This window comes from Marmota marmota, unplaced genomic scaffold (assembly GCF_001458135.2).
Source record: "Marmota marmota marmota unplaced genomic scaffold, marMar, whole genome shotgun sequence".
Classification (NCBI taxonomy): domain Eukaryota; kingdom Metazoa; phylum Chordata; class Mammalia; order Rodentia; family Sciuridae; genus Marmota; species Marmota marmota.
Genome location: NW_025999990.1, coordinates 524,872 through 533,147, shown reverse-complemented (window position 1 = coordinate 533,147; position 8,276 = coordinate 524,872). Strand labels below are relative to the sequence as shown.

The 8,276-nt window shown below is 36.8% G+C and overlaps 1 long non-coding RNA gene across 1 annotated transcript in view; it reads right to left on the bottom strand.

Annotated features, from left to right (window-relative positions):
* Window positions 1–477: 477 nt before the first annotated feature.
* The window catches only part of LOC125617779, a 17,844-nt gene continuing 10,045 nt past the window's right edge, over window positions 478–8,276 (bottom strand). Inside the window, exons 2-3 of the long non-coding RNA XR_007348894.1 lie at window positions 6,395–6,398; window positions 478–763 (exon numbers count right to left, since the gene is read on the bottom strand). This is a non-coding gene — a long non-coding RNA (uncharacterized LOC125617779). The remainder of the gene's footprint in view (window positions 764–6,394; window positions 6,399–8,276) is intronic.

Below are 8,276 nucleotides of genomic sequence, written 5' to 3'. Positions count from 1 at the left end.
ACCTCCTGGTAGAGTACTCAGCTAGCACATGGGAGGCCCTGGGTTCACTGTTCAGAACCACATAAAAATAAATAAAATAAAGGTATTGTGTCCAACTACAACTAAAAAATCAATATTTAAAAAAAAAAAAGTCAGAACCTCCTATTGAAGATGGCCCTTCTAAAAAGGATGAATATTACTCAGCAACCCCAAAAATGCTAGGCTGGACAGTAAAGCATAGATAACTGACTGGTTGTAACTGACACCTAACAGATGGATATTCCTGTATTATAAGTCTCAAAAGTTATAAGGGGGAAAAAGTCGAAGGCATTAAAGTAGCAATTGGTAAATAAAATAATAAACATTGATTTCCAGTCAAGATAGTGCAATGAGTTCATGCTTTGATTACCCTTTTAGGGTCAAAATATAAAGCAATATGTGATAGAATACAAAAAGAGAAAGAAGTATCATATTCCAAAATGAGGTAAATGTCTCCAGAGAACAGAAATGTAGAACTGAGGGCCAGGCTGCAGCTAAGTAAGGTTAGGTAGCCAAGAGCTCAGCTCTTCATGAGTCCAAGAGCTTAAAACTTCCATAGATAATGGGGAATCAGGCTCACTGATTATGAAAGTATACTGAACAAAACAGCTGACTTCTGCAGAGTTTCTCAACTTGTTTTGTTGGTGCATTAGAACTATACATAATAGTGGGATTCATTATGCCATGTTTGTACATGCACATAACATAATTTGATCACTCTTATTCCCAAGTAACTTCCCTTTTCCTCCCCTTTAACTTTTATCACTACTATACCTAAGGAAGGGGGGCAATAAATAAATACATATATATGTATGTGTGTGTGTGTGTGTGTATATATATATATATATATATATATATATATATATATATATATATATCCTAATGAGAGANAGTAAAAAAAAAAAAAAAAAAAAAAAAGATGCATTCTTCCATAACAATAAGGTAAAACACGCCACAAAATAGGTAAATATCTGGGCTGGGGGTGTAGTTCAGTGGTAGAGTGCTTGCCTAGCACATGTGAAGCACTGGATTTGATCCTCAGCGCCACATAAAAATAAATAAATAAAATAAAGTTATCATGTACATCTACAACTAAAAATATTTTTTAAAGTACAGTGAAAATTTTTTTAAAAATCATGGTAAGCTAGAATTTCATAGCTACTTAATTCATCTGCCAAAGACCTGAAAATAATTATGAGAGGATACACTTCAGCAAGAAGTGTATGAAACATAAAGAAATGGCGTAGGATTATGAAAAAAAATGATAAGCCTAGAAACTGATGGGTTTTGTTCCTTCCTTCTTTCCCTTCCTTTCTTGCTGTGTTAAAATTCATCCTGAAACCCATTAGGTGAGTCCAAGCAAGGCAGGCATCCAGGGATTATGGGGAGAGAAGTAGCCGCAGCAGCTCAGCATGGAGAGTCTCTTTTGCTTGAGCAAAATGAGATCATCCCTGCAGCCTACTGAGAGCTGAGCAAGCTGAAGCAGAGGGAGCAATGCCTCCTCAGGACAGAGCTGGGCACAGCCAGCACTAGCTCCATGTGGAGTGAGGAGGTCATCTGTGCAGAGGAGCAATGTTGGAAAGAGGCTGGTCACAGTGAGTTAATATATGGAGGAAAACAGAAATCATGTCACTTTAGAGAAAAAAGTTACAAACAAAAAGAAAACATTAGAATGCACTGTATGATGTTGGCCTGGAATGGGAAGTATCAGTACAAGGTTTTCAATGTGGGGGTGGGGTAATTGTGTACATAGCTCTGTCCATGGAGAGGGACTAGACGCATCAACTTCCAAAAGGATTGAACACATCTAGTGCCCAACTCTTGGTTGGGTTTTTTTGTTTGCTTTGGGGTTTGTTTGGTTTGGTGGTACTAAGGATGGAAGTCAGGGCCTCCCTCATGCACTATGTGCTTTACCACTAAGCTATACCTCCCAGCCCAAATCTTGGTTTCTGAATACCAGTTTGTAAAAAGAACCAAGGATTCTTGGACAAATGCCTATTTCCAGGGCTGTGGAGTGAAAGCCCAAAATATTGAACTAATCTACATTTTAAGACATTCAAAAAAAAAATGGTGAAGAGGGCAGGCTCAGTCTCTTCTACAAATGGTGCAAAGAGAAATGATACCTACTTTCAAAAGAACAAAGATGGCCCTTTCACACACACACACACACACACACACACACTAATGAAGTTGGACCTTACTTCACACCATGCCCAAAAAAATTAATTCAAAATGGATCAAAGTCCAAAATGTATGAGCTCAGACTATAACTCTTAGAAGAAAACATAGGATTTAGTCTTCATGACTTTGGAATTGTCAATATTTTCTTAGGTATCATACCAAAAGCATAGCAACAAAAGAAAAATAGACAAATTGGACTTCATCAAAATTTAAGATGTTTTATTCATCAAAGAGAATATCAATCAAAAGTGAAAATACAACCTGCAAAATTAAATATTTGCAAGCTAAGTATCTGATAAGGATCTAGATTATAGAATATATAAAAAACAGCATCATTCTAACAACAAAAAGACGAATGACCTAACTAAAAGGGAGTTGGTTATTTATTCCTCCAAGGAAGACCCAGAAATGTTGAAAAAAGTACATGAAAAGATGCTCAACATCATCAGTTATTAGGGAGATGCAGATCAAAACTGCAGTCAGCTACCACTTCACACTCACTAGAATGGGAAATAAGGGTTAGCAAGGATGTGAAAAAATCGGAATCCTCATCTACTGCAGATAGAAAATGGTTTAGTGAGATTTTTCACCCTGTGACCAAAACACCTGACAAGAACAATTTTAGAGGAAGAAAAATTTATTTGGCACACACAGTTTCTGAGGTCTCAGTCCATGGACAGCTGACTCCATTGCTTTGGTCCCTAGATGAAGTAGAAAGAAAATCATGGCAGAAGGGTGCAGAGGAGGAAAGCAGCTCAGGACATGGCAACAAGGAAGCGGAGAGAGAGCCCCACTCACCAGGGACAAAATATAAACATCAAAGGCACAGCCCCAGAGAGCTTATCTGCCTATACCAGCCACACCTTATCTGTCTATAGTCACCACCCACTTAATCCTATCATGGGATCAATCCACTGATTGGGTTAAAACTCTTTATCACCATATCATTTCGCCTCTGACACTTCTTGCTTTGTGTCTCATATGAGCTTCTAGAGGACACCTCATGTCTAAACCATAACAGAAATGTAAAATGGAGCAGTGTCTGGAATACAGCTGAAAGTTTCCTCACATGTTAAATACAGAATCACCATATGACCCAGTGATGCCACTCCTAGGCATACACCCAAAACATTGAAAACAGTGTCCAAACCAAAACCTATGTATGAATTTTCATTGTGTTACTATTCACAGTAACCAAAAGATATAAACAACCAAATGTCTATTGACAGACAAATGGATAAACAAAATGTGGTATATCTACACAATCGAATATTATTTAATTAGAAAAAAGAAATAAGTACTGACTCATACTTCAATGTGGATGAACCTGGAATAACATATGCCGAGTGAAATAAGCCAGACACAAAATAACACGTATTGTATAATTCCATATACATAAAACATCCAGAAACATCTCAAATAGACAAATCTATTAAAGCAGAAAGCAGATTTGTCCTTGTCAGGAGGAAAAAATGGGAAGCAAGCGAATGCCAAATGAATATAGGGCTTCTATTTGAGATAATGAAAAAATTATCTGGAACTAGGTAATGAGGATGGTTGCACAATTAGTGCCACTGAATAACACACTTAAAATAGTTAAAATTTAAAATAATGGTTAAAATAGTAAATTTATAAGTATTTTTTAAATATTTATTTTTTGGTTGCAATTGGACACAATTATCTTTATTTTATTTACTTATTTTTATGTGGTGCTGAGGATTGAACCCAGAGCCTCGAACATGCTAGGTGAGATCTCAACTGCTGAGCCACAACCCCAGCCCCAATTTATAAGTATTTTGCCACAATAAAAAATAAATAAATAGAAAAATAAAATTAAGGAGCCATGTCAAGGGACACAGGACCCAACTTGAAATAACTTCCACAGGCCTATAGGGTACTCAAACATCAAAATAGGTTGTAAACATACATACATACTATTACTCATAATTACATTATAATCCATTGCATAAATAGAAATCCATGAATCCAAACCAATATAAGGGTCTAGGTGCAGAAAGAGAATACTTTCTTATAGTAGAATTCCAACTGCTGCTGAATGCTCAGTTCTTGTACCTAATGTCAAGCCAATAACAAGGTCATGGTTTTGAGAAAAAGGAAAAAGAAGTTTTATTGCTCTGCTAGCAAAGGAGAAACAGAGTTTCTTGAGAGGTAATCCATCAGCAGGAATAGGGGGCTTTTAAAGAATTAACTCAAAGGCTACATTCCACATGTTCTCTGTTTGAAGTTATAATTTACTTGTTAATTTGGGAGACAGTCATTTCTGAGATCTTCTGGTACCATCCCCAAAGTCTGGATTACTTGTTCCTATGGTGGGTGTGTAAGCAGGGACAAATAACTCTGCCAAGGATGGGGAAGAAAGGTAATCCTGTTTCCCCTGAGATCGGGGAGGGGAAGAGATTAGGGAGGAGCAGGAAGAGAGCAAGGGAAAGAAACATTTCCATTTCAAATATAAGTTGCAGTGGCAGAATAGCAAGGGTTATATTCAAAGTATAAAGTGGACCACTGTTACACAACTAATCTTTGTAGAAGAAATAATAGAATTAGAAAATCACCATTTGGTAAACACCATAGTTAAAATCAATTCAACCAAAAAGCATCAACTGGTAATGGACAATAAAAGTCCATCAAGGAAAGAAACACATACATAGTCTCAAAATACTACCCACACACACACACCTAATAATCACAAAAGGAAAAAAAATAGCTTTATAATGAAAAAATCTGACAGATTCCACCCTAACCAAGTGACCAAAGTTAACATCACCAGCAATGGGACAAACCAAAATCGTGAATGACCTGGATGCAGTGAGAGCATGGTATCTCTGCAATTGATCAGATGCATGAACTTGACCAAATAACTCACCTTGTTAGACCTCTGCTCCCTCATCTGAAAAAGAAAGGAAGTAGAATAGAGGATGTCTGATTTCCACTCCAGCTCTAGATTTCTACTCCTCTAATACTTATTCAACTCATCTAAATATGTCATCATGTCCAAAACTTGGCAGAGGGAGGTAGAAGGTTTTCTTTAAGTAACTGATGTTCTTACATAAGCAAATCAGGTTAAAGTGCACAAAATGACATATATAGTAAAACTTCTGAACTTGGACTGATTCCATCGGGATTATTAGAAAAGTCAAAATTTGAGAATTTTTAAAGCAATAATAATCACTCCTTTCACGGAAATACCTGAGTTCAAACTAGGGCAGGAAAGCAATTATATGGAAATGAGTGCTTATATAAATAAGTGCTTGAAAGGTTTCTTCCCCCTAAGAAAATTGAACATGACTGCTTCACTAGTGAGCACCATTCAGAAGCTTAGCCCAAGTCCCTGGGTTGTCCAGATCTTTCAAGCAAGGCACTCGCACATTCCAATGACTAAAAGCATCTTCAGTGTTGGGCAGAAATCTCACACCTTGGCCAAATGTCACTGATTCCTGAAGGGTTAAGATGAGTGTCATTTAGTTAAGCAGAAGAGAAAGGTTCTGTTAAATAACTTAAGCCCTCACACGGCAATTCAAATGGTCAGTGCCTCATAAATAAATTTAATTATACCAATATTCACCTGGCAGACCACCAAAAAGCAAAGTCTAAACTGATCTTATTACACCATTTGGCCTCAGCTATCAGCTTTTATGCAAACAGAAACACATTAATTGGTTAATTAGTAATCTTTTAAGATTGGGAGAGCCAATTCACTATAATTTTTACTAAATTTTTATTATCCCAGCAATATACAGAAGAAAGTATGTAAATTCAAACTATCAGAGTTACTAACAGCTCCGGTAAATGATGAGTTACTAGTTCATGATTTCTTTTTTTAAATTATTCTTCATTCCTACACTAAAAATATAAATTAATTATAGCACCCTTGAATCATTTGGGCCTCTTTCCTCTCTTCATTGCCTATATCCAGTCAGTCACAAAATGTTGCCAACTTTTCCTTTTCAATCCAATGCTCCACTCCCACCACCTCCCTTTCGGGCCAGGCCCCCATCACACCCTGCTTGGCTTGCACGACAGATTTCTATATGGAGCAGCTCCTACAGCTTGCCCGGTCTTTTAAAATCTAATCTCTGATGTGGTAATGATCTCTCCATCTTCACAGCTGACCCAAATTCTTCCCACTCTAGAGATTTTAATCGCTTTCATGGTGCAGAGGCAAGACTTGAGGTACTCTCCTCCAAATCTTCTTCATGTCCCCTCTAATCCATTCTTGGAGATTTTGGTATGCACAGTCCAAAACTCACCTACATGCCTTACTATCTAACCCAAATGCTATATTTCCATTCTCCCACCATAAATAATCCTATTGAATTATTTGATTAAAAACTCCAAATAACCCATGTCTTCAAAATTTCCCCAACTACTAACTACCTGGTTTCCTTTGCTGACCCTCTTTCCTCTGCTAGCCCTCTAAAAGATGGAGCACTCTAGAGCCAGATCTCAGCATTCTTCTCCTTTCTATTTCCATTCCAGCCCTAGATGATCTCATCCAGTCCCATAAATATCTTTATACTGACAAATCCCAAATTTATATCTCCAGCCTTGCTCTCTTTCCTGAGCTCCAGAATCAAACATCCAACTCTATACTCAGAATTTTTCCTGGACATTTCAAACATAACATATCCAAAGACTTCCCCATCTTACTAAATGATATCGCCATTCACCTAATTACTCAAGTCAAAAAGTTTGGATTTGCCCTTTTTACTCTTCCATTCATTTATCTCCCAACATCAATCACAAAATATATATCTCTAACTCTCTAAAACAGCTCCTAAATTCAACCTCTGGAACCATGTCTATTGCTGCCACCCTCATCCAAGTCATTAACATTTCTCACCTGGATAATTGCAATAGACTCCCAACTGGGGATGAGGTACTGCCATTCATTCATTCATTCATTCATTCATTCGGAATGACAGAACCTCATCAAAAAGCAAGCTAGGTTGGCATGACATACATTTAATGAAATCTTACTGCTGTTGTAAATGACCATCTTTTTTTTATTCTCCCTCAATTTCCTTTTTTCCACATATATCTCCCTCATTCTCTAACTTCTTTTCCTTTTCTGTTTTCTCAGATTCCTCTTTTTCCTTTTCTTCCCCCTGTTGTCTTACTGACCAAGTAGGTACATAATTTAGTAGAAAAATTCTAGGAGTTAAGACTTGGAGGTAAAGGGTATATTCCTGTGGGCTGTCATGATCATGAAGGATAATTATGACAGTTTATATTTCTGGCCCTCAGCTGTCTCATCTATTAAGTAAAGAAATTATATTGGATGGTCTCTGAGGTCCCTTAAAGTTCCAGAAATCTATTCAGTGTATTTATTGAGTAAAGTGTTGTGTTCCTTGTTCTTAAAAGTCAGTACATTCATTATTTTATATTTCCCTGAGGGAAAAAAGCAAATTCGATTTTTCACAACGCCTTCAATTGATCTTTTTCTATCAGGGGTAAGTTGCTCTCAATAGAAAAATGCACCTCTGCATTGGTATTGTCGGAATGTTCAATACTGCTGTAGTTATTTTGGTCTTTGGGCCCTTCCTGGGACAAATAAGTTCCAAGAAAAAAAAAAAAAGGCCAACAGGCTGCTCTATATGAAGGCCATAATATATTAGGCACTTACCATAGTCCAGTCTCTGTACTAAGGCTTCTTGTTGTTTGTTTAATCCTCAAGTGTACATAAACATATCGTAGATATTATACTGTCACTCAGGTTTTACAAAAAAAGGAAACTAAGATACAAAAAGGATGAAAATTTTAAATGTACACAGCTTATGAATTTATGTTAATAGATGAGATAAATTTGAATCTGACTTCAAAGCCTATGCAATACAAGATTCTACTACAGTACCTCTCTCCTGCAATGCAGGACCCTGCAGTCTCTAAGCCTCTTGGACTGAGAAAACATGGGGCCTTTAATGTCCTGAAGATGAAGATGAAGACCACAACCTCATCTCTGCATGACCCAACTACACTACAAGGGTTTTGAGGGCAGAGATTCATAATTTCTTTTTCTTTTTCTTTTTCTTTTTTTTTTTTTTTTTTTTTTTTTTTTT